Source organism: Solea solea, chromosome 18 (assembly GCF_958295425.1).
Source record: "Solea solea chromosome 18, fSolSol10.1, whole genome shotgun sequence".
Classification (NCBI taxonomy): domain Eukaryota; kingdom Metazoa; phylum Chordata; class Actinopteri; order Pleuronectiformes; family Soleidae; genus Solea; species Solea solea.
In genome coordinates, this window is record NC_081151.1 from 20,279,328 (window position 1) to 20,303,969 (window position 24,642).

The 24,642-nt window shown below is 42.5% G+C and overlaps 1 long non-coding RNA gene across 1 annotated transcript in view; it reads right to left on the reverse strand.

Moving 5' to 3' along the window:
• The window catches only part of LOC131445292 (uncharacterized), a 58,048-nt gene that overhangs the window by 16,013 nt on the left and 17,393 nt on the right, over positions 1-24,642 (reverse strand). Inside the window, exon 2 of the long non-coding RNA XR_009233829.1 lies at positions 9,893-9,949. This is a non-coding gene — a long non-coding RNA (uncharacterized LOC131445292). The remainder of the gene's footprint in view (positions 1-9,892; positions 9,950-24,642) is intronic.

Sequence of the window (24,642 nt, forward strand, 5' to 3'; positions counted from 1 at the left end):
CAATCTACACAATAACACTGTTGTAAATCCACTTTAATGAGTGAAAGGCTTGGTTTCAGGGGCAGAGGAAAGCAGATATATGTGGATGAAAACCCAAATGACTAACCCAGTATAACGTTCTACACTAACACTTTACACTGTCTCTCTTTTTAAAGGGAAGAAGTCTGAGAGAAGACCTCTAGGTGTCTGCCATGTTCTTCTTGACTCTTTTAAATCAGATTCTTGTTTTAACTTCCACAAGATATGCTTTTTTTTTTTTGGGCATCAAAGTTAATACATCCTCGATACCCTTTTCACCTTGTTTCCTTTCTTTCCACAAGCAATAGTCTGCTCCAGCGCGGTGTGGCCAGCTCCATCTGATCACGGGCTGAGCAGATCCCACCGCGAGAGACTTGAGGGGCTCGACTGTGTGATTAAGCAAGCCTTGGTTCTACCAGAGGGCCACCGGAGCAGATGTTCTCATTAAAAATGCAGGCGATGTGAGTGAAGGAGATTGCCTTGTTCCAGGCAGAACCTGGCCGGAGGTTTTAAGCTCTAATTCCTCTCACTTGTAAGGGCCTGCCAAGATACAATGCCTATACACCCTGTAACCAATGTGGCAACCACAAAATAAAAAAAAACAATCCATCAGAATCATGCAGTGTTGGGTTTTTATCTTTAACTTACTGTTGCCACATTCATTTTTGTGTTACAAATGAAATCCAAACTGTGTGGTTGTTGAGGTTTTCCACTATTCAGGGTTTGCTCATCGTAACGTGGGTTTCAGGGTTTGCTCATTGTTACGTGCCCACCTGTGACACTTAGTCCGAGCCTTGAAACTGCAACGCTAATTCCACACTTTTTAGACCCACTCGTAGGGGGGCGGGACCTCATTCCCAGAATGTAAACAGTGTCCACAATATTTGCTAACAGTTACACTAACAACGAAATAAAAGAATGAAGATATTTCTCGACTCAGTAAATTGTAAATAACTGCCAGATATTCAAAGTTATTCTGAAAAAAATTACAAATTGTCAAAAATTGGTTAAAATAAGCAGGACATTTTGAGGCTTACAGGGTTAAAGGAATACTTCACCGTTTTGCATTTAGCTTTATATTACTAGAAAAGGGGTAGTATTTTTGAAAAATTGTGCTTCCCAACCACCAGTGACACTTGGTCCTGTTAGCGTAACTGTTAGCAAAGATGGCGGACACTGTTTACATAGTGGGAATGAGGTCCTGTCCCCCTACAAGTGGGTCTAACAAGTGCGGGATTAGTGTTACAGTTTCAAGCCTCGGACCAAGTGGGGAAACTGAGTTTGGGAAGCAACATTTTTCACAAACACTACCCCTTATTCTAGTAATATAAAGCTAAATGCAAATCAGTGAAGTATTCCTTTAAGTGCAGACGACTAAATAGGAAAACTGTGGCTTACAGAGAAGCTGCTGATGACAGCTTGGGATATTCCATCCTTTCCAGCTGGCAGCTAGACGGAGCCTGGTACAATTAACACGAAACTGCAGAGCACTAAAAAGTGATGCAGCACTCCAGAGGGTACAACTACACCTATAGCACACAGCTGGTTAATAGAATCAGGTACATCCATCAAAAGCTTGTGTAAACCCGCGGTGAGACAGCAGCGGTCTAAAATCTTTGTTGAACCATAAGGATAATCCCCGGGCATTAAATATCGTCAACACAGACACAGTCTGCCCTGTAATGCTAAAGTTGCTGGAAAGTTAGAGGGGGATTTGTGCGATCTGGCGGGACACTCTGGCTTACATCAAACAACAGCGGCTGTGCCGGGGTTTGATGCTGGGCTTACATACGATTGTCAGTGTGAGTGTGCTCGTGTGTGCGGATACATACTCTGTGTGGTGCACATGTGGGAGGAAAGGTTACTGATGGATTATAGCCCTCACCTTAAGGCTGACCCCATTACTGCCCTTCACCTCACACTCCCTTTGCCTTTGTCACCAGCTCTTATCCCTCTGTTCTCCAACCTTCTTTCTTCACCTTCCTCTTCTCCTATGTCTTACCACCACCATTTGCCTTGCTGTTATCTTTTAGAACTTCAGAGGAGGGGTAAGTTTAAACTCGAACCTTAAAACCCAATTGAGTTCATAATATACAGGCTTGAAGCACATCAGACTGATTACCATGTTTTGGAAGACACATGCAAGCTAAACTAAGCAGGAAATCACAACACTAAAGCTTAAATTGAGAGTGGGAGTATTTTTGGTTCTACAGTAATATATAAATCTGTGGAATCAGCTTAGCAGTTAGCTCCAGCCGAGTCAGTGTCACATGGCAAACAGAGGTTCTTCTCCACCGCTGCTGGCTGCACACTATGATGTAGCCTCTCGCTATCTCTAATTTCACATATGTGGCCGACTGAGAATGATGTCATCGTCTCATGGCAGTCTTCAGCCACACATACAGAATTATGCGCAAAAGGCCTGCTGATAATGTAGTCTGTTCAAATGAAAGATAACAAGGGCATGGGAGCTTTGAAAAGCTGTCAAGTATTTCATTCCCCCCCCCCCATGCTTCACTTTTTTCCCCTTGTTTTATTTGTCGGTAGTTATTTCTGGAGACCATTCTAGGAAGTTAATGTGAGGCGCAACGATCACAGCTTGCAGTAACAAACTGCTGGTTGCTCTTGCGAGGCCACCGAAAGGTCACGGCAAAGAGATAATGGCCTCATAAAGACCGTTAGCGGAGTTTTGTGTAACTTCTCCCAAATTGCCAGATAGTTGGCCCAAAAGAAAGACACATCAGCATCATTAAAGCAGGTCTCTGAGACTAGGGTGCAGTTCTAATGATACAAGCACAATCACAGTCTAACACACACACACAGGCCAATGTGCAAACTTACACACAATTATGGACAGATTTATAAACATGCAATCAAGCCATCTCAGTGATTCCCTGTAATGATTTAGCACAGCAATATGAGAGTGAGAAATACTGCCAGGCCTTTTACATAATTCACTTTTTCCCTCTTAAACACGGCGCTGATGTCACTTTGTAGATGATCAGGGAGGGCGGCAGTTCATTATGCAGAGCCATATCTCCCGGTTGTCTGTCGGTTGCTCGAGTGTGTTGTGCAGAAACCCCATATAGTCCATAAAACAAATGCCAGTTGTGTAGAACAGATTGTGTTGTTAAAGCAAACATTGTTTGTAACGTTTGAAGGCAAGCACAATTTCAACATAAAAAGAGCAATAACCTGTATGTTACAGAGATTTATGTATCCCTGGATGGCGTGCTTGCTCCATCCTGACGATTGCCAGGTAGTAAATTAGGAAATGCCTTTTGGCAAAGACTGTACCCTCTATGCACACTCACACACACTGTGTTGTAAGCCTACTACTTGTGTTTACTCTTAGGCCTGAGCAACAAACCCTCTTATATACACAATATATATATATACACTATTGCATGCACATGGGTATACACAAGACACATTTTATGAACACGTACACACAAACCAGATTCTCACCACGCCCTTAACCGCTATATTCTTCTCTTACGAGAGTCTGTCTTTCCACAATGTAAGGTTTCACTCTTGTTTAAGAGCAAATTACATCACTTAGGCTTAGAAACGCAGCCTGGAAAAGCACTTTTCCCCCACGCACACACTCAAACACACACACACACACCACATGTGCACACAAATACTAAGAAAAAAAAAACCCTTATGACACCTGATAGGGCAGAAAAATGTTAGTGGCACTCACTCAAGTCTTTAAGACTTATGCGAACTGAGCGGTTGATATCTGTCACACACACACACACACACACATTCCCAGTATGACTATGCTTTATTGGTGGGGAGACAGAGCTGCATATCTAATGGCGTTAGCAAGTGAATGTGAAGAGGCTGCTGGGTACGATCCATTTATATGCATGCTAATAACAGAGCACATCGGGCCTGGGACGAGCAGGAAGATCTCTCTATAATCGACCATCCATCATTAAGATGCGACTTTCCCGTCAGACACGGCGCATCATTACTCTGCACACGCCATAACCCCACACACACACACGTGCTAAGCACACACACCGACCAGAAAACACTTTATCTGCCATTGTTTCATCACCTTTCCACACACTTGTGTATTTGTATCAATCAGAGAGAATCAACACACACATGCACAAAGTGGAACTAGTGAAAGTCAGCAAACTTTAACAACAGCTCTGTTAAAAAAGGGTCTTTGTGAGCCAGGCTTCTCTTTCAGTAATGAAGCATGAAGCTTGCTCCGCCCCTCACTAAAAGACGGTGACCTGAAACTGCATACACACACTTTTTGTCCACACACACACGCGTGCATAAACTGTACAGCTCATGAGCTCACTGATGGAGCTGTAGATTCCACTCCGCAGTAAACGCCGGCCACGTGTGCTGAGCGACGAGCGGCCTCGGGGGTCCTGAGGTGGTTTGAGGGTCAGGGTGGAGGTCAGGGCAGCTGCTCTCTCGTGGCTTAAGTGTCAAACCTCAGTGCTCTCGGTGGAAGACCACGGTCCCAAAGTTTGGAGGGGTGAGGAATATTGTGGAACAGTTATATTTATGCAGGAGGAGCTCAACAATGGTGGATTAAACGAGCACCGTGAGAGATTTCCTTCTTTTTTTTTTTTTACAAAGTCTCCTTGATCATTTACAACGCAAAAGGGCCAATTCAGATAAGTCGTGATACACCATTTTAGGATTATGGTTTCTCTTATCTATGATGAGTAATCTTGCGAGCATTATTTGCAAGTAATTAAACTCCTTTCATCTCGACTGGTTTGAAATAAATTACTGGGCAGAGGAATTAACATGTCAAAAATGTACGTAGTAAATAAGATAGTTTTCAAAAGCCTAATCTGAAATTGTTTTTCACTGCATATGTTTTTTAAAAGAAATCTCAGGTCACACAGTGTTTTTTCAGTTGTTTTGGGGGGAAAAAGTCATCATGTTTGGCAGATGTCCTTTGTGACATTTTAAATATTTGATGATCCCGCTTTTTTCTCCATGTTTTGCTCGTTAGTGAAAGTTTTTAAATCGTTAACCCATGAGATCAGAAGACACTTTGCGCTCGCGTCACACACACACATGCACACACACACTGGTGCAAGTGTCATTAAAGTGTGGAAGCTCACGTGCGCTCACTTCACACAACTTGCTTACACTCACTCTTACAAAGGCCTACATATGGCAGACTGTGAGGCGAGTTGGGCAGCTGGCCGGTATTAAATTGGATCCCTGGGTTCCCCACTGTTCAATGGGACTTAAAGCCATATTAAAGGCATCTCCAGCAGTTCTGCACCAGTGGGAGAGCATGGAGAGTGGCCAAAGAAAGCAACCCGGTGCCAGTCGCACCCCTTGAGGACCGCATCTGCTCTCCCGCTACACCGTCGCCCCCCTTTATGTTCAGCGTGACACGTCTTCCCATGTGTCCGTATGCCAGCGGTGCCCGACTACATCATCCGACAACACCAGACCGCGGCATTCGACACGGGCAATAAACTTAAACGAATACATCCCTGACTGTGCATCAGTGTTTTTACATGACATTGGGAATGTTGGCGTGCCGGTGTGTTTGTTTATGCACGCAGAGGCCGCCATTAACGCTCAAAATCATGACGTCTGCCGACACTCGGTGATCATGTCCCTTCCTTTAAAATTTATGCTGAGCATTATTTAATCTGTTGAAGCGCCGGTCGGAAGAGGGAGTGTGTTTTTGAGACTGGCCACTCCGTTTGGTGCAGATTGTGTGGGCAGATGCTGTTTTATGTGCCAAGCTCTTCTTTTTTTTTTTTTTTTTTATCACTGGCTTGTACTCTATACACCAGTGTCATAAAGCTAGTGATGCAGTCATGCCTGAAGAAAGTGAGAACGGGTACTTGTTGGAATCATTTCCCTTTGTATCTTACACATAATTAAATGGGTCTTATCTTCTGCCAAAACAAACATGGAGGCTACATTTCAGTGGCTATTTGAGCAGGAATACTTGTAATCTCTTTGTTAAGGATGCTTTACAGATATAGTTTCATGTACAAACAATCTCAAAATTCACAACTTGACGACCACCGGAAATTTTACGAAACATCACGTGCAACCACACACTGAAAGAAACCAGCTGTCATCACAATAGTGTCCGCCATACGTGCTGGTGATGTCCGGGCACATCATTTACAAAACTGACACCATGTGATATTAAAGCAATCTCTGAACACTGATGTTACAAATCAAGCTCCGCGGTGGCTAACTTGGTGGTTACTTCTACTAATCCTGAAGCTGTATTAATGTCTGTTTTTATACACATTCTATGGAATATGAGAGAGTTTCTGAGCAAAAGCAGCATGCAAAGGTGTAAATGTGTCTCATGCCTCTCAAACTGCCACTTTGGTGTTGGCCCTGGGAGAACAGGAAGGAAAATAGGAGTGGTCTAATAAGTTTGTTTGGCTTGTTAGGGTGATTGTTTTCTCACAAAGCTAATTAACTGTCCCGGCCTTAGGGACCCTCTGTCCTAACTCCCCTCCATCCACACACATATATTCACATTCATCTACCCATCCCCACGTTGCTCAACCCCTGAACCTCCTCCTCGCTCACCCTCACCAGCGGCAGCTCCCTGTCTCTCTGTCTTTGGTTGCTGTCATGTGTAAATTGATGGAGGGTCTAGTGATTGTCTGCATGGTCCCAAGGTGCCTTTCCCCAGCACACAGGCATCCTCCCGGATCTTCCTGGTTCACAGTTGATTACGATAAATCAATCTGAGGGGTCAAACACTTGGACTGGGGCACTATCATCTCCAGTGGCTGTGCGGGTAAGCCAGCCCCCGCGATAAGAGGGCGTGTCCGGGAACCCGTGTGACCCCGTCGACCACTCTCGTTTCCGTGGTGAGACCTTCATTAAGGGACAAATCTGTTCCCGGAGTAAAAAAAAAAAAAAAAGAAGAAGGCGGCGGGGGTGGCGGTGGTCTTGTTTTCCATCACATCTCTCTCCTCTACCTCTGGTGGCCTTATTTCTCTGTCTGGCGGGGCAGCCAGCTGACAGGTAACGGCAGAGCAGAGCAATAACGCCATCCCCCTGGCCTGTATAGCAAATAATGCCAGAGATTTAATCAATGGCTGGGAGGAAAAGCAGGACCGAATCAATAGAAGTCTGGCTGTTTGTTCACCCCCGCTCTGAAGGTGAGTCCGGGCCTCGCTACATAAATTGGACTAATTGAGGAGCATGCGAAGACACAAGCCCCACACAAAGCACGTCTGAGTCAGCAAGATACTCGCATGTGGAATTCCAGCGACGCGCATATGCACAGACTGAGATAATAAGCTGCCAAACGTCAGCGGGGATAAATACGATATTAGCTGCATGTGAACAAGTGTGGGTGTGCAGCGCGGCGCGGCGTTTACGATAACACCGCTTGATTTGGGTTGCAGAATTATCGCTCACGCCTTCTTGTCTGAGTCGTAAGAGTGGCTGTGTTTCACGGCAGTGTGTATCAAGTGCGTTCCCTCGTTTATCTACCACAGAGAAGCACCAGTGATCTATGTCGTCATACTGTACACTGTGGTGAAAGGGACCCGTGCATCCCGAGCGGAGGACATATATCCAGTGACAGTGATATATCTCATCAGCAGCGACAACAAATTAAAAACACTCACCCGTGAGACACCGCTGCTCAATAAATTGGCCTTATTTTCAAGGGGAAAATGGCGCATTCGCCACACAAAACAATCAATCAAAGTAAATGACCCCGCGATTCACAAATCTGTCACAGTGAAGCACTGCTGTATTAACCAGTGGACCAATCAGCCGGTCAAGCTGAGATCTTCTCTGAGACCTCATTCCATCTCAGGTCTCTCATGGGGGGGAGGGGGGCCCCCGAGGTCTTAGTCCTCACTCTGGCCTTAATTAATAAGTTTTGTAGTAATGGGGAGAACAACAGGAGATATTAACCCTGTTAGTGGAGTGGCATGTTGCAGCATTATGCACCTCTGAAGGGAGCAGGAGAAGGGGAGAATGAAATGATCTCTGCTGCGGATTGTCTCGCCGGGAAGGAGATTTGAGCCCAAATGAAATGATTGTATCAGATAGAAATCGATAGCAATCCATGCCTTCTTTAATCCCACACTAGCTCCCAGATCAGTCCCCGGTGCAGGCAATCTCTCAGCCATCATTACGACGCGCGGATCGATGGTGGGCAAGCGAGGCCTCTGGTCAAGTTTCTGGCCACGCTGCAAAAGTGCGAGAGGAGAGAGAGTAAAGGGAAGCGAGACGGGATAATGAGCGAGGCAACAGGGTGTTAGACACAGAACAGCCATGCTGTCGTTAGAAGTAATTAACAAGAGGAGACGGCGGAAAACAACAAAAACACTTTTGTTGTGTTATCATCTCACAACCGAGGATTTGAGTTAAGCGCCAACCATATTCCACTTCAAGAAAGAGAAGGTGACGGCTGTAATTGGAACAGGTGCACATCATCTATCAAGACATAATGCAATTTCTTTACAAAGGGCTTTCTTGTCTACAATAGTTCTGACAACTCTTTTTAGTTTACACTGCAGCCAACATCTCATGGGATCTGAGCGAACAGACATGCTTGAATTATTTCAGGGGATTTAGTTTTTTTTTTGGGGGGGGGGGGGGTTTCAGCTTTCATGTGATGCAAGATAAGAGGGGGAAAAAAACAACAACAATTAATGTGAACCTCTGCAGACTGGGAGCAACATCTGCCGGAAAACACCCCATCAAGATGTAAATAAAGCAACTTTGATGAGATGCTTGTACACAAAAACTCACGGGGTATTTGTTGTGCATTTTTTCCCTCTTGAAAAATTAATTGGTGTGTTTATCATTAACATCAGTGGCTTTAGCAGCAGGAGGATCCATCGTTAACACCAGTGGCCCGAGCAGCTGGAAGCACACACAGAGGAGGCCTTCGGGTTCCAGCCCTTTACTTTCCGTGCTTTGCAGTCAAGTCACAGTGTTGTGATTTAAAACCCCTCAATTAAAAATTGCGAGTTGGGCACCGCTTTAATGATAGCTGTGATTTTAATCAGGAGCGCGGTATTCCTCGTAGGTCCTGGAGGTGTGGAGGCCTCACTGCACACATCAACTTATCTCTTTCTTGAAGCTCCCCTTTCTAATTTCCCCACCTCTGTCAGAGTCTCTCTCCCAGGGAACCTCTCCCAATCAAAAACACCTCACTGTTAGGATGTACACATTGGGGGAAAAAAAAGAAAAACAGCACAAGTAATTAATTCTATTAGCATCAGTATTCTACTCATGAGCGGCAAACCCAAGCAGGGAGGGCTGCTGCCGGAAATCTCAGTGATGGAGAGAATATTATGTGAGTGAGGAGATACATAGAGAGATAAAAAGACAGAATGATTGTTAAGTCTCTCTCTCCCTGTTCTCTGTCTTTGTTGCACCGTCTCTCTCTCTCTCTCTCCTCTGCTCTTAAGGAGCCTGCTGGCACGAAGGAACTTCTCCCAGCAATTAAGAGGGGGCCGCAGACGCGCGGCGTAATTACCGCCGCACATTGCCGCTGTCACAAAAACTCGGCTTGCCCTCTGGTCATAAAAAAACACACTGAAGAATATTTAGAAATGAATTATTCAAAGTGATTGTTGGCACTCAATTATTCATGGGGCCCCAGCGAAGGGAGATTTGCATCGCGGCGCTGTAAATATTATTAATCTTGCCAATTACAAAATTCTCCGCCATTCCAAAATCCTTCAAATGATGTTCCAAATGTGCGCGACGTTTTATGGCCTTTAATGTTTAAGTGGCTCGAAATGAAAGCGCAGCAACTTTTCAAATCATCTGGAAAACAAATCAAGCTCGGTGGACGGGGGAACTGTGTGAAATACAGTTACAACAGAGCAACCACCAAGTGTTAACAGCTGAAATTTACCTCAAGTGTTTCCAACAACACCAGATCCCAACATGGCTACCGCTGTCAGACTGACTCCTGTCCAGGGCGGGAAAAGGAAAACAGTAAGATATTGTTTAACTATTTTATTTCCAGTATTTCTTGACTTTTTTTTTTTTTTTAACGGAACACTGCTTTTTCATTATCTTTTCCTCACTTATCTTAGTCCCGGACAAACGCATGATAGAACACATAATTTATGAAATGCAAATTGAGATCCATGTCCAGACACTTAATTAAATTCATGTCAACTTTGATATTACTGTAAGCCTTTCTGCTCTTGAACAATGTCACAGATCGTGATAAATGGAACACATGCTGGGGCTTTAGAAATAATTTGCCCAGGCTGGGAGAGAAATTTCAGCCTGTTGACTCGGAGAGGTTGCTGGCCACAATCCTATGTGATACTGTATGTCCACCTTTTTAAAATGTCTTACTCCCTATAATACTAACTTTATTTTACGCCATTAACGTTGTTCTTTCTCTCACTAGTTTGTGTCTTTCCTTCCTTTCCGCTCTCTCTCTCTCTCTGTCCTCATTTTGCAGGTTGCAGGATCCAGATCCAACAAATGCCACAGTGGAGCACTTCAAATTTGAATAAATGTATTATTATTATTGTATTATTTCACGTGTGAGCATCACACAAATGACAACGTCCAATATTAAACTGAATATCAATATTGACCGAAGTACCACACATTTTTAAATGTACCTAATGCATAAATTACACACATTCGAGATACAAAACAGTGCTATTGACCTATAGATTACTCACTTTATTTATAGGTCATGTTCATGTACGGTGTTAAGTAAGTCATAAAAAAGGTGGCCTTGGAGGAGGCATTACCGTAAAGGGAAAGCAACCTCGTTGGTCAAATAAGCAGCCAACTCGTAAAAGAGCATCCGTCCTGTGAGCAGTATGTAAGACATCAGCAGTCTGCTTTTTAATAGTAAGCCTGTGCCTCTTTGCTTTGCCTGCCTGCTGTTTTCTGTGGCTCTCAGGATGAATGGGAGAGTGACACTTTGCAATGCTTTAGGCTATGGAGAGCTCACTCTAATAGGCCTAGACTTAATTAGTATAAGACTCTCTCCCCCCCCCCCCCCACTGTAAGCAAAGATAAATCCTAACCCCATGAAAGTAAGGATGCCGACACGTGCAAACACAAACGTACAAAACAGACAGAGACACACACATATAGATGCATCCATTAATCGAGGCAATTTTCATCTTCCAATGCCCTTTGCGATCTGATGTGGTGCCGATAATACTTTGAACTTATCTCCCTCTTTGCGCCCCCCATCTCTCATTCCCCATATCCACCATTTCTTCCCCCTCATTGCCTCGCAGGCTGCGGAATGATGTGTCATTTTATAATCCCGCGTGGCCAAATTACATTAGGAATATCCTCTCATTAATTAAACCTGCTATTGGCAGCACCTGAGATAAAACAGATTATAAGAGCGCAGAGTGAAAACACTGAGAGTGCAAAATGCCAGCGTCAGCAGTTTGCACGAGTGTGTGTGTGTGCTTGTGTGCTCCTGAGAGTCTGGGGAAGAAGAGATGGAGCAAGAGGAGGGGGGAGGAAGAGGGAGAGACAGAGAGAGAGAGACTGCAGGAGGAAACGGCACAGTTAAGATCAGTTGATGTGCTTTTGTGCATGCGTTTCCTTTGAGAGACTTTGTTTTTTGTTTTTTTTATTCCACAACAAGATTAGTTATAGGGTTAATGGACTCTATTCACATGCTTTCTTGCACTGCGTCTGACAGGTGGTATACATATAGTAAAGTAGAGTCCAGGGTAAAACAACTCCCGTCATCAACAGGCTGTAAATCTGGCAACAGCTGGATGTGAAGTACTTACTTACTGTACAGTACAATATATCTCTCCCGATTATTAGTTTTTGTCACCAAGTGCAGTGATCTGTGCCGGGCTCAGACATATGAGATCTGTTTGACTGCAAAAAAAAGTGTTGTTTTTTTTTTATTATATACTAGCTTTGCGGTTTTCAATTTAGGACAGAGTAACGACCCTCGGAGTCTGCGTAAGGGAAAATGCCGCGGATACCTCCCTCAAACACAATTAATTGCTCTTGTTAACTGTCAAAACAGATTAATGCAAAGGAAAGTATAGAGAGGGGGAAAAGAGATAGAGAAGGATAATAAAAACGTAAAATATTAATTACAAATATTAGGTGAGAGTCAGAGTGGGACTGCCCGCTGCCTTTGTATGCACGCGGTGTAAAAAGCCATAGTGGAGTTCACACGGGTCCCTTACAAACAAATAAATCACTGCCTTCGGACAAATTAATCAAAGTGCACAGCTGTTGTCGTGCATGGGTAACTGGCGACAGAGCCGGCAGAGGCTGAGACTCCTTTCCTGGGTGTATTGTTCCCTTCCTCTCTGGAAGCAGTCGACCTGAAGTGGCAGATTGGGTTTGTCTCCCTCTGAGTGATGTACTGCCACTTCCCACCTGATATTTTATCACCGGGTCAGGTGCCGTTACTCCCCTCCTCTTCCTCCCGAAACTATTCACTAACCCTGGACAAGCTCGTTAGGCCCTAAGCAGCCAAAATGCAAATAGCTCACCTTTTAAGAATAATGACATTTCTGTAGGCTGTTTTCAGAGACATAACTAGCATCTAATAAGTAGGGGGGGAAAACAAGGTTTACACCATATATTTACACGTTTCTCATGCATATAATTCATGAGAAACTGATATTGGAGGGGGAAAAAAGTAATAATGTGCAGGAGTAAATTAAAACAAAACAAATATAAAGAGGCTGAGGACAAAAATAATAATACAACATAGCTAAAGTGTCCAAGAAAGAAACTTACAACTACTACAAATTATTGAAACAAGAGTGGGTATAAAAGAAAAGTAAGACCAACTTCTTAGCGGAATTTAGACTGGTGGAACTTTTAATATACGATAAATGTTTTCAACAGATACATCCTCAGGATCTGAGGTCATAATCATCTAATTGTCTGCCAACTAGGGGTGTCACGATTCTCTATATCCTTGATTTGATTTTCGATTTTATGGTCATGATTCGATTCTCAATCTATTTGTTCCTCTCTTTTAGCGCAGATGGGTCAGACATGTCTAGTTTAGTCGAGGATCATTGGTTTTATGTCATGATAACTCGTTTCATTTCCCATTTCGATTGTCTACATGGTGTCGTGAGTGACATAATGTCCATCATTAGTTTGCAGCGTAAGACACTAAGGCCGTATCGTCAAATTAAAATAATTTATGTACAATATAAATGTAAGAACAACCAGCAAATGTTTAAATCCAGGGTTTTCCACCACTGAATATGGCCACATGTCTGATGCTACAAATAGAGCTAGTTATCGCTTTAGCACTGATTGAATTTTGAGGACGTTTTGCTCCAAATGAGGACGGAACGGTCTGTGCTGACAGAGTTGTTTTCGTAGTTAAAGGAATAGATCAGCTTTCTATTACTAGAATTCATTCTTTTCTTTGTTATGTGCCCACCAGTGACACTTAGTCCGAGCCTTGGTCCAAGGCTTGAAACTGCAACGCAAATTCCGCACTTTTTTGACCCACTCGTAGGGGGACGGGACCTCATTCCCAGAATGTAAACAGTGTCCTCAATTTAGCAGTGAGTATTTCTCAACTCAGGGGAAACTAAGGTTGGGAAGCACAATTTTTTCAAAAAAAAAATACCCCATTCTAGTAATACAAAGCTAAATGCTAATCGGTGAAGTATTCCTTTAAGTCTACGTCCTTATAACCCATGTGGCGACGTCCTGTGCTTTGCTACACGCGCGTAACATAGCTTACACACCGTGGTTTTCTTGTCAACCAAGGCTGACATCATTGACAACAATCACGGGGGGTTTTCAGAGAAACGGGAGGGGATTCGAGTTTGGTCGCCCAAATCAGCAGTTGCCATGGTTACCAATAGTTAGTAGCAGCTTCAGGTGTGCGGGAGGTCGTAGTCGTGCTACAATGGCCACAACCACAACACTTGTGGGGTTTTTTTCCTCCCCCTCTGGCACGCCTGATTCCACCTTACGAAGGTTGAGATTGTGACGCCATTTCCATAATTATTTAATTTACAATTGAGAACGTGACACCATGACTGTCAGCCATATGTTTCTGGTCCCTGACTTGTGTCTTTTTGTTTTAATGAATCTGTTAATTCATGTTACATGGCTGTCACCTACTCTGCCTCCATCATCACCATACACTTAAGGTCACGGAGCCGGGAGATATTTTGTTCCCTTTCTTTCTCTCAACTTTCATTGAAAACATTTAATACCGCTCTTGCTTTGGAAGTTGCTTTTTATTTGGATGATTGGAACCTCACCACTAAACCCCGTGCCTTCTAGTCTCCGTCTCGTCGACTGCTGATCGTCCTCTGCCGGGGAAAATCACTCTAAGAAGTTTACTTTGTGCTAATCTCATAAATGTCCCGTATTTCCCCTCCTTTGTCCCTGCATGATACAGGAACGCAATAAACCACTTACATAAACCTCTCCTTTGAGACAGCCTTGAAAAAAAAAGCTGACATGTTGAAAGTTCCTCCCTGCCTTTCTCTCGCTCTCTCTGGTTGCTTGTGATTTCCACCAGGAATGCATTATTTGGATCATTTATTACATGAGCTGTCCCAAAGTCTTGAAGGGCGGTTTTAATATGTGAATTCTCTGCTCTGTAGTGTGTGAAACAAGTAGAAGGCACACTGAAAAACATTGACGTTTATGAGCATAAATGCATTTCACTGGGCCACTTGTTGTTAAATAATCAATAAAGGATGGCATCAGTGCTGGTGAGGTAAGTTACTGTGGTGGTGGAGGGTGTTTTATTTTATATTCCGCTTGTAAAATCTATGATTGGATGTTTTTTCACTGTGCAATAGCTGTGCAGTAGAGTAATTGTACCACTGAGCAACCATCAAAAATCAAGGGGCAAAATTACGAGTCTTCTCCGATGACTGTATAAAAAAAAGATGGACAACATATGGTTATACTTTCTCCAGCTGCAGACGAATTAAACTTAAACTGGTTGGGAGTCTGTGCAGTATTGGATCATGATCTTGTCAAAACACCCACCTCAACACTTACAAGTCCCAGCTGACATGCAATCTCAATCAAACTAGAGGTCGACCAATATGGGTTTGTCTATGGCCGATGACGATTTTTGAAAATCAGGGCAGCTGATGATGCTAATTTTTTTTGGCCCATTGATTCAGCCAGTTTTCTGAATTTCTGAATTTTTTTGGCCCATTGATTCAGCCGATTTTCTTTTTTCTCCATCTGATAAAATCTATTACTATTTAACCCTCCTGTTACCATCTAATCATATGATTTGGCAGGGACTGTTTGTGATATCTTGAAAATCTAAAAAAAACAAAAAAAAAACAACAACTATGGACTGGTGATCTGTCCAGCAGTGTGGCACAGCAGCCCCCGCGACCCTCATGTGGACGATAAAGTGGTAGAAGATGGATGGATACCAGAAGGCAGAGAAATAAAGCTTTAACGGTAGCCCAGAACGACCGTCACCAGCATGTCACACGGTAGTTTTAGTGATTTAACAATGTGTACAGTGTACTTTGTAATAACTGGACAATTATTATTTATTAATAATGCTGACTATTTAAATTATTATTTGAAATCTTTCTTCATCTTTTTTAAAAACTGCACTGGGTTAAAAAGCTGCTAAATGTGTTCCACAAATCAGAATGGGTTGGGTGAAGCCATACAAAAAATGTATTAATAATATTCTCATGTTATTCTTATGTCAATGATCTTAAAAGACATTTTTACATATTTAATTACATTGGTGTATCCAAGGGCAGCCTATGGTTGGTTGATAAAATGTTATTTATGACTATTATAACAATAATTTGACCTATTTTAAATTATAACCACCACAGCAGAAGTTAGTCCTGATCCTGTGATAAGCTCCTGAGCAGCTCGTCCTATAAACAGCACCCTAATGATGGCAGGAGATGTGCGACACTTAAAGTTTAAATTTGCTATTAAGGGAAAAAGAAGATGAACATAAACATGATAATTTAGGGCATTCGCTGAAAAAAAAAACCCCAAAAAACCTAATGCTGACTCGCACAAATGTTGGATAGAGCAGACATCTGCATTGTCGCCTAACAATGAAATGTGACTGCGGGGTCATAATGAGCTGCTCCCAAAACGACCTGTGGAGCCTCTTTAACGGGAGGACGGTCTCGAAATGAGACTGCTTTTAGAAGACGAGGGAATTTAATTAAAGTGGCAACAGGAGAGGAGAGGAGCTCATTTCTGATTCTAACTGTGCTACACTTTAGGTTACTTTTTTATTTCGGTGGAAAAGTGGTGGAAAAAATGAGTCACTTTGTTTTTTGTCCTGCTACTGCCAACTGTCTGCATGTGCATGTGCTTATTAGGGAAGCACAATATTTGACTTTTTGCCAATATCCGATATATCGGGCCGATAACCGATACATATATGTTTTTCTCTGCACCCAACTGCAGAGGTCATTTATGGTGTTTTTCCACTAGCGTGGCATGACTCGCTTCAGAATGGCCGATTACTTTTTGCTTTTCCATGAGTGACAGTACCTGGTACTTTTTTTAGTACCTGTTGAGACGAGGTTCCAAGTGAGCTGAGTTGATACTAAGCAAACAATGCTGTAACAATATTGTAGATCAGTTAAAAAAAGAATCGCAATGTCTAAAATCTAGTGTATCTAGAAGCAAGCCGCTTCACAAACCCTGCGGCTGTAATCAGTGACTTTATCAGACTGATTCTAAAGATTCAGTACATCAAAAACAACTGCTTTAAAAGTCACTAGGTAGCATTTGTTGCGTATAAAGCTAAGTCATGGCCATTTCATGTAGCCGTGCTGTGATGACTCCACCCACGTTGAGTAGGTACTATTTTGTAGTGGGAAAACCAACAAAACCGTGACAAACAGTCGAGCTGAGGCTAGCCGTGGAGGTACTATATAGTGGAAAAACGCCATTTGTCTCTCCTGTAGTGGCATTAATATAATATTTTGCCTTCTAATCTCGCTGAAGATGTAGATAAAAACTTTCTTCATTGGGCAAAATAAGTAAATGTAAAAACAAAGAATAGTTGTAGAGGGTGCTAGCATAGACCTCAAGGAGGTGGCAGCCCATTTCGCCTACTGCTGTAGTCAATAGTCATATCAGGAGATCTAGTCGTGTTTGCCGATATCCGATAATCCATTTTAAAGCCAATATCTGCTGATACTGATATAGTTCTATTATCTCTAAAGTCCACCCACAAAAAGAGTGAACGAAGACACAATCTTCTAAAAATTCCTTTTAGTGAGTCAGGACACATCGCCACCATCATCATTCATTACCTGTTCGTTTCCACTCTTTTCATCACACTTCTTTTTTTTTTTTTTTTAATCCTATTCACCTCCACAGAAGGTCCCACTCAACCCCACACCATATGATGTGCCATCATTCATCTCCTGAGAGCCATTCTCCCTCTGAATGGGATCATAATCTGCCCGGCTTTCCTTTTTAATAGCCAAAGTGACAATACCTAGCATCTGCATACGGGTGAATGTATGTGTGTGTGTGTGTGTGTGTGTGTGTGTCTTTCTGGGGTGTGACACCTCAGTGGCTGCATGGTTGAGTCTGGGCAGATGTGCCCACTGGAGCAGAACTGCCTGAGCGCACAGAGACTTGGGACATTAATGAGCTGGTGACAAAACTTGTGCTCTCCAATTAAAGCTGGTGAATGAAGGCGACTTAAAACAGAGGGATTTGGATGGAGCAGAAATGACAACAGGGAAGGTGAGGAGGGATACCAAATCATCGAGTGTAGTCCACACACATTTAAACTCTCACATCAACTCTCCTAATAATAGATAAACAACATTTCTATTTTTTCTACAGATCTTATTATTCATATATACAAATCATATATTCACACACACACACTGGGGACATGATAAATTAACAGAAAAACAAACAGAGCACAATATTCAAACACTTAAACATACAAAAAAACAAACAAAAGTGCAAAAAAACTCATCATCTATCATAAAGGCTCATTACCACTATCTTAAACATAATTCTCCTGCTTGTCATCTTCTCATAAAACCCTGTAAGGCCATAACTCAAGATTCAGTCTTTCTAATTACTAAAAATGTGTCATTTGGTCCTAAAACATCTGAAATTAGGAGGTATTTCCTGGCAAGATATAATGATTAAAAGTCTGGATTTTAAACTTAATGTCTACTCAGCGGCTTGGCCAATAAAATGTTGATCTGTGCTTCCCAAACCTTGAAATGTTGTTGTTCACAAATATCTTGTTCCCAAAACCAAAATGATTCAGTTTTAATGATTTTCTTTTCATTACATGTAAATGGTCTGTATTTATATAGCGCTTTACTTGTCTTGGTAACCACTCAAAGCTGTTTCACACTACAGGTTTGCCTTTCACGCCCATTCACTCACACTTTAAATAAATAAATAAATCCTTCCTTCTCTGCATTTAAACCCATCCTCTACTAGAAATCCTCCTAGAATTAGGAGCAGTGAGCAGCCACTGGGGGGCAATGGGGGTTGTTCTTTTTTTTTTTTTTAACCTGGTGGGGACTCGAACCAGCAACCCTCTGGTGAGAAGCCAAGTTCCCTTTCCACTTGGAAACACTGCATACCGCACATTTAAGTGTCTTGCCCAAGGACATATCAGCATATAGAGTAGCGGAGCCGGGAACCGAACCACAACTTTTGAGTTGAAAGACGATTCGCTCTACCACTGAGCCACTGTTGCCCCTTTATCGAAGAAATCCGAAATATTCACATACGAGAAGCTGAAAAAACAGACAACTAATAGCTGGTGATTGATTTTGTAAAGGAATAACTTTTATGGACAGCCTGTGAGACGCAAAGACACTATTGTCTCAGGTGTTTGCGTGTTACCGCTCGGCTTCGTCTTCAATCTCTCTGAGCTGCACCTTATTAAAGGTGCGGGGGCCTTGAATTGTTACAGGATCCAATGTCTAGTAACACCACTGGCCACATACGCTCTCCCATCCTCGGAACCATGACTATCAATCTGCAGACGTCCGCTCTATCAGATCACCGCTGAGGGACCGGCTGTCTTGGCCTTCTCAGCCATGTTCCTGCTTTATTTCTCCTCTGTCAGGGGTTATAGGCTCTTATGGGCTTCTGTGGGAACCCGACAGTATCGGGGTTTGAGGACAACAAAGATATCTCGGCAGTCCAAAAGCATAAAAGTGCAGATGCTGTAAACTGAGCTGTGTGGATGTCAGGGTTCAGGGAAATGTCAGGATGTGAAATAGTTACTTGTTGCTTGTCACTTTTGTTTGGGTTTTTTCTTACAACCCTACATTTCTCTTCCCAACAACTGACCCCACTGTTTTTTATCTGCTTCCCGTTGCTGTGCTGTGTCAAACACGTCAGCTTTGTTTTTCTTAATGTGTGTTAACACAGTTTGCAGCTACATTTGTGGCTCTGTGAGGCTCGGGTTAGGGTAAGCAAACATGAACTATACAGTGGTGTACTTATGGATTTTTTAATCAATCCCACAAATGTCAAGATATTTCACTCATGAATCACAAATAGTAACCCTGCTTGTGGAGCTAGAGGCTAAAAGTTAGTCACCAAAATAATTAGCATTTGTCTTTTAGAGACTCTGGAATGCCTAAGATTTGGACCTGCAGATGGTGCTAGCTAAAAAAAAACCTATAGGGGATACCAGAGTCGATAGGATTTATCCTTTGGGCACAACAAATGCTTGTACGAAATTTCAAAGCCATCCATAAAAAAACTGAGAAGACATTGACCTAAAACCCTAAAACAGCAAAAAATCCAATGGAGCTGGACCAATAATGTCCGTCAGCTTTATTCTCGGAAGAGTGATCCATGGGAGTTGTTGTTAAAAACACACCTGGCTGCCCTTTGACCCTCTTTCATTAATTCCTAGTTATTCATTATCAGATTACTGAGCATGTGTTGGTCTCATTTGACTCATGCATGGGTTTGTGGGTCTGACGATCATGACCTTCAGAGTCTGACCCATTGGAAACCTGCCATTATACGCAGTGGCCTCTTGCTCCATATAATGAAGAGGCCTCTTTAACACCGAGATTAATCAGTCTCTCAGTTGATCCTATTAATGAAATTAAAATGTTTCTGTGCTTTACCAAATTATATAAACATATATTTTAATTACAGAAAAAAAGTCTGACAAATGAACAAAATCACTGGAATGTACTAAAAAGTGCTGTGTTTTTTTAAAAAAAAAGACAAAAACGTGTGTCAACGTGTGTCCTGGACGTTGGAAGTTTACAAAAACTAAACTTAATGAACATGATTTTGTTGTTAAACATATGTACATGTCGATTCATTTATTCCGTCATCTATCAAAATCTGTATGGATTGAAAAATGTTGCGCTCGTCTCAAATATTGATATGCGTTTAACCCAGGGGTGTCAAACATACAGCCTGTGGGCTAGAACTGGCCCTCCAGAGGATCCCATCCGGCCCGCAGGCTTTGTGAAAATGAATCAGAAATACTAGATTTTTCACTTGCAGATACATGTGGCTAAATAGTAAACTTAAGCATAATATTGTTGAAATTGCACTTGTTTTTCTGAAGAAATTTCAGGTTGTTCACAATATGTTTGTAAAAAGAATACAAAACTAAATGTAATACTTCTCATTACCGTAACTCCTAGACCGTTTGTTGTCTAGAAAATTCAAAAACTTTGGACTGGCGATCTGTCAGTGTGCGACCCCGCCTTTTGCCCTATGCCAGCGACCCTCATGTGGAGGATAAAGTGGTAGAAGACCATAGGACGGATACCAGAAAGCAGAGAAATACTTGTCATTACAGTAGCCCGTTTGTGACGTCAGCTTCTCAGTACCGTAATTCCTAAACGGTTGAATAACTGCCAGATATTGAAGGTGAAAGACGCACTCACTCATTGAACATTTTTTGACAATTGTAGAGCCATAAAATCTAAATAAATCAAGGTGGACTGATTATTACGATAGGTCATAAGAGAGTTAAAATGTGATCCATTAATTACAAAGCCTCTAATTAATTAGACTAATTATTTTAAACGAGTCCTGCCATTAATATATGTATACATTTTATAGTAATATATATATATGTATATTAATTATAACTAAAAAGTCAGGCATTAAAAGGTTATTTTATCTAGTAGGAAAGGGGTATACTTTTCTTGGCTGCTGTGTTAAGTGGTGCTCTAAACATCCATAATCACTGTGATTTCACCTGGAGGAATCGAGTAGATGTTGCATTGGGTGGGCACTGTAAATAATCTTGGACCAGTATCTTACATTAGCAGAAGTCCAGCTCTCGCGGACAAGTCACTGGGTGAGGTGTTGTTTCACGTATAGATGGCCACTCTTGTTATCAGCACTGTGCAGGGGGGCTTGTTAACAAAATAAAATATAAGTGGTGAGTTGGTACACGGGGTGGTAGGCGCTGCTTCCACCGTGTTATAGTGTTTGTTTGGTATGTTGGACCCCTCTGCAGTCGGCATTGATCGAGCTCCCTCCCTGGACGCTTGGTGCAGCACGATCCCTCCAGCAACCAGCCAGTAATTGATCCTGAGGATTCCCATGGCGCACCGACTCAACATGCACTGTACGTGCGAGTGTGTCCCCTACATCTTCTGTTTGGCTGGGCTTCCAGCAGAATGCTCCACCTTGCTAACCTCTCCATCGCAGTCAGAAAGTATCCAAAGGCCATACTGATGGCCAGAGAACTATAAGCTCTATCTTTTTTCCCCTTTACTCTTTCCTTATTTTTTTTTCTCTCTATACAGTGTGCAGCACCGATGTCTGATAAAATCCTCCCTCCTCTCGGTCAGGTTTCATTCAGATTGCGGCGCGGGTTCGCCGGCGATCAAATGGCCCTGTGATTTTATGCAGATGAAAGTAAATCACGGCCCCTCTAAGTTGTCTCAATGCTCCGCCACGCTCGATTGTCATGCCATTTTGAGCAACTCGCTCACCATAAAAGACCTCATTTCACTTCCATTCAGCTTGAGACGGCTAGAGAAAAGAGGGGTGTGCCAAGCAAAGGCTTCGCTTTCGGGAGGAAGATTAGCAGCTGACAGGAAGCTTTCAGATCTTCCAACGAAGAAAAAAAAACATTCACACATATGCTACATCTATGGCCAACGACACACACAAACATAATCTAACACACACATACTGTATATATATATATATATATATACACACACAGAGTCACACTTGCAGAAACTTCACACAGACGGCTCATCAGAGCAGTTGCCGTTTCTTTCAGGTTCCATTGCAGTTTATCTACAATTCAAAGTGCTGTGGGTTTTGCTGCTGCCAAATTACAAGCTCCATTTGCCAGCCTAATTAACGGATCATAGCATTCAGTGAAATTTATTGCTGCAGCCCGGGCCGATGCCAAACCAAACAGGATAGACCTCACAGATAACCGTAAACTTGGCCGAGGAACCTGACACCTTGAAAAAACAAACTTGTTACAGGGAGTCTGTTTATATATACGCTTCTTTCCCTCTGTCTGTCTCTTCTTCTTCTTCTTCCTGCCTCTCTCCTCGCTCCAGTGTCTCAGCTGACAGTTGCTTGACTGTTTCACTTCACGGTGTCTGTGGCGATGGTTGTTAAGAGGGGGAAAAAAAAACAGACTCGCAACCTATTCCCTTTTACCGCAATTCATCGTATGTTTGTCAGCAGGTGCCCTTGTGGTCAATACTGTTCAGATGAACGGCTGAAATGTGAATCCAGAAGAGAAGACGCAACAGGACAAGACAGGTCATGAATTTTAACCTAGCACAGGAATCGCTGAAAATATCTCACCGCTTTCTGGGGAGCAAAACAAAATCCAGTGGAACATAAACAGCATGAATACAAACTCACAAAACTTGAGTCTGAAATACGAAAAAGCATCTTTCAAACTAGTAATCACTGTACCTCCACACGTATGCTCCCTATATGAGGTAAAAGAAACACACTCTGCCCAGCAACTGACAGAGTGGAGGTTCCAACCCATGGAGCACCAATGACTTCCTCTAGCGAGCCATCCCTGATGCTGTCACTGCTGTGACAGAGGCGCGGAGAGGTGTCCAAAGGGGGAACCTCTGCCACGAGGCGTGAGCATTTTGTCAAATGTCTTGCATCATGCCAGTATGACATGGTCTGGTCAGCGTGGCTTCATTGTCCTTGTAGTGGGTCAGTTTCTGGCTGCACAGGAGACTACAGAAGTCTATTAGAAGTGCTCTGAAGACATGACAATTTGGTCATTTGTTAAGTGAAGTTAAATGTCACAAGGCGTTGTTGCAGACGGCACGCTTTTGTAATCCATGAAAGGAACCGGTGAGATTTGACTCTAATGGCGAACAAACTAAGCTTGTTCTTGACAAATTCTCTGTGCTTTTTTCAGGAATCCTTTAAATTGTCTCTTTTGTATTGCAGGTAGTTTTGTTACTGGACCTTCAATGTGGCCTCCGAGTTCTTTTGGATTCATTTATTGATTTTCGTCCACATGGTCCCAGAGAGACCAGAGAGTGGTGTGTGTGGAACATTTCTTCCTGTAAAGTAGACCTTTGTGTTTCCACTGATAAGAAACACTCATCTGCAGTTCCCTCACAGACCCATGTTCATGTGTACTCTCAGTTACACACACAAGTTTCAAGTTAGGCATGGCAGATAGAGAAACACATCTTCATGCTCTTGAATCAGTAGATTGCCTCCAAGTTGCACCACAGATGTGACATCTACCTCAAGTCTATAAGGAAAGCAACCAAGACAGAAAGGTAGATTGCAGAAGCCATGAAAATACATTGAGAAAAATCTATTACGAAGTCTAGTTTCAAGTCTTTAGCACACTTCTCATGGGAATGGCTTTTTTTGTTGTTGGAGGTAGAATCAGTGTATCAATCAAAGCAAGGTCTAAATGAGACACAAACGGATACAAACTTGGTGTGTTTCCACCGGCTCGACTCGCCTCAGCGGGGCATGGTTATTTTGCGTTTCCACTAGCGATAGCACCTGGTAATCTTTTTAGTCCCTTCTCTGTCGAGGTGTCAAGTGAGACGTCGCCAGACTGCCGGCTACCGATTGGTCAGAGCGCCAAGACATCCAACACAAGAATCAAGCCAAACTGTGGACCAATCCTAAAAATGTGGGTTAATCTCCAACAATTACCAGGGAAATGTCTAAAATCAGGGAAATGTCTAAAATCTCAACCCTGCCGCTGTATTTCAGTCCAGTGTCCACATTGAGTAGGTACTATGTGGAAAAGGGGCTTTAGCCGTGTTGCTAATTGATCAATGGCTTGTTTAAGGACTTACAAAGAGGAGGCTTGCTTCATTAGCACAAACATTCTAAATCTCTAACGCTATAGCTCCATTTGGAAAATATAGCCATAGCAAAATTCCTTAAAAGACAGAGTGGGTGAAAATAAATAAAGTAACAAAGTATAACAACAAAGCTTTACTATCATCCTTTTAAACCGGTGTAAATGAAACAGGTTTTGTTTTTGAGCTGATGCTATTTTCAAAGAGGATTTTTTTTTTTCTTCCTGTTTTTTCATAAACAAGTACACTCTTTAAAAAACTAAAACAACAAGACTGAGGCCCACACAAAAATAGACTTTACAACAGCACATGTCGTTATCTCCAGAGAGACTGGCCATTAGAAAGAAAGAAGAAACTGGACCAGGTT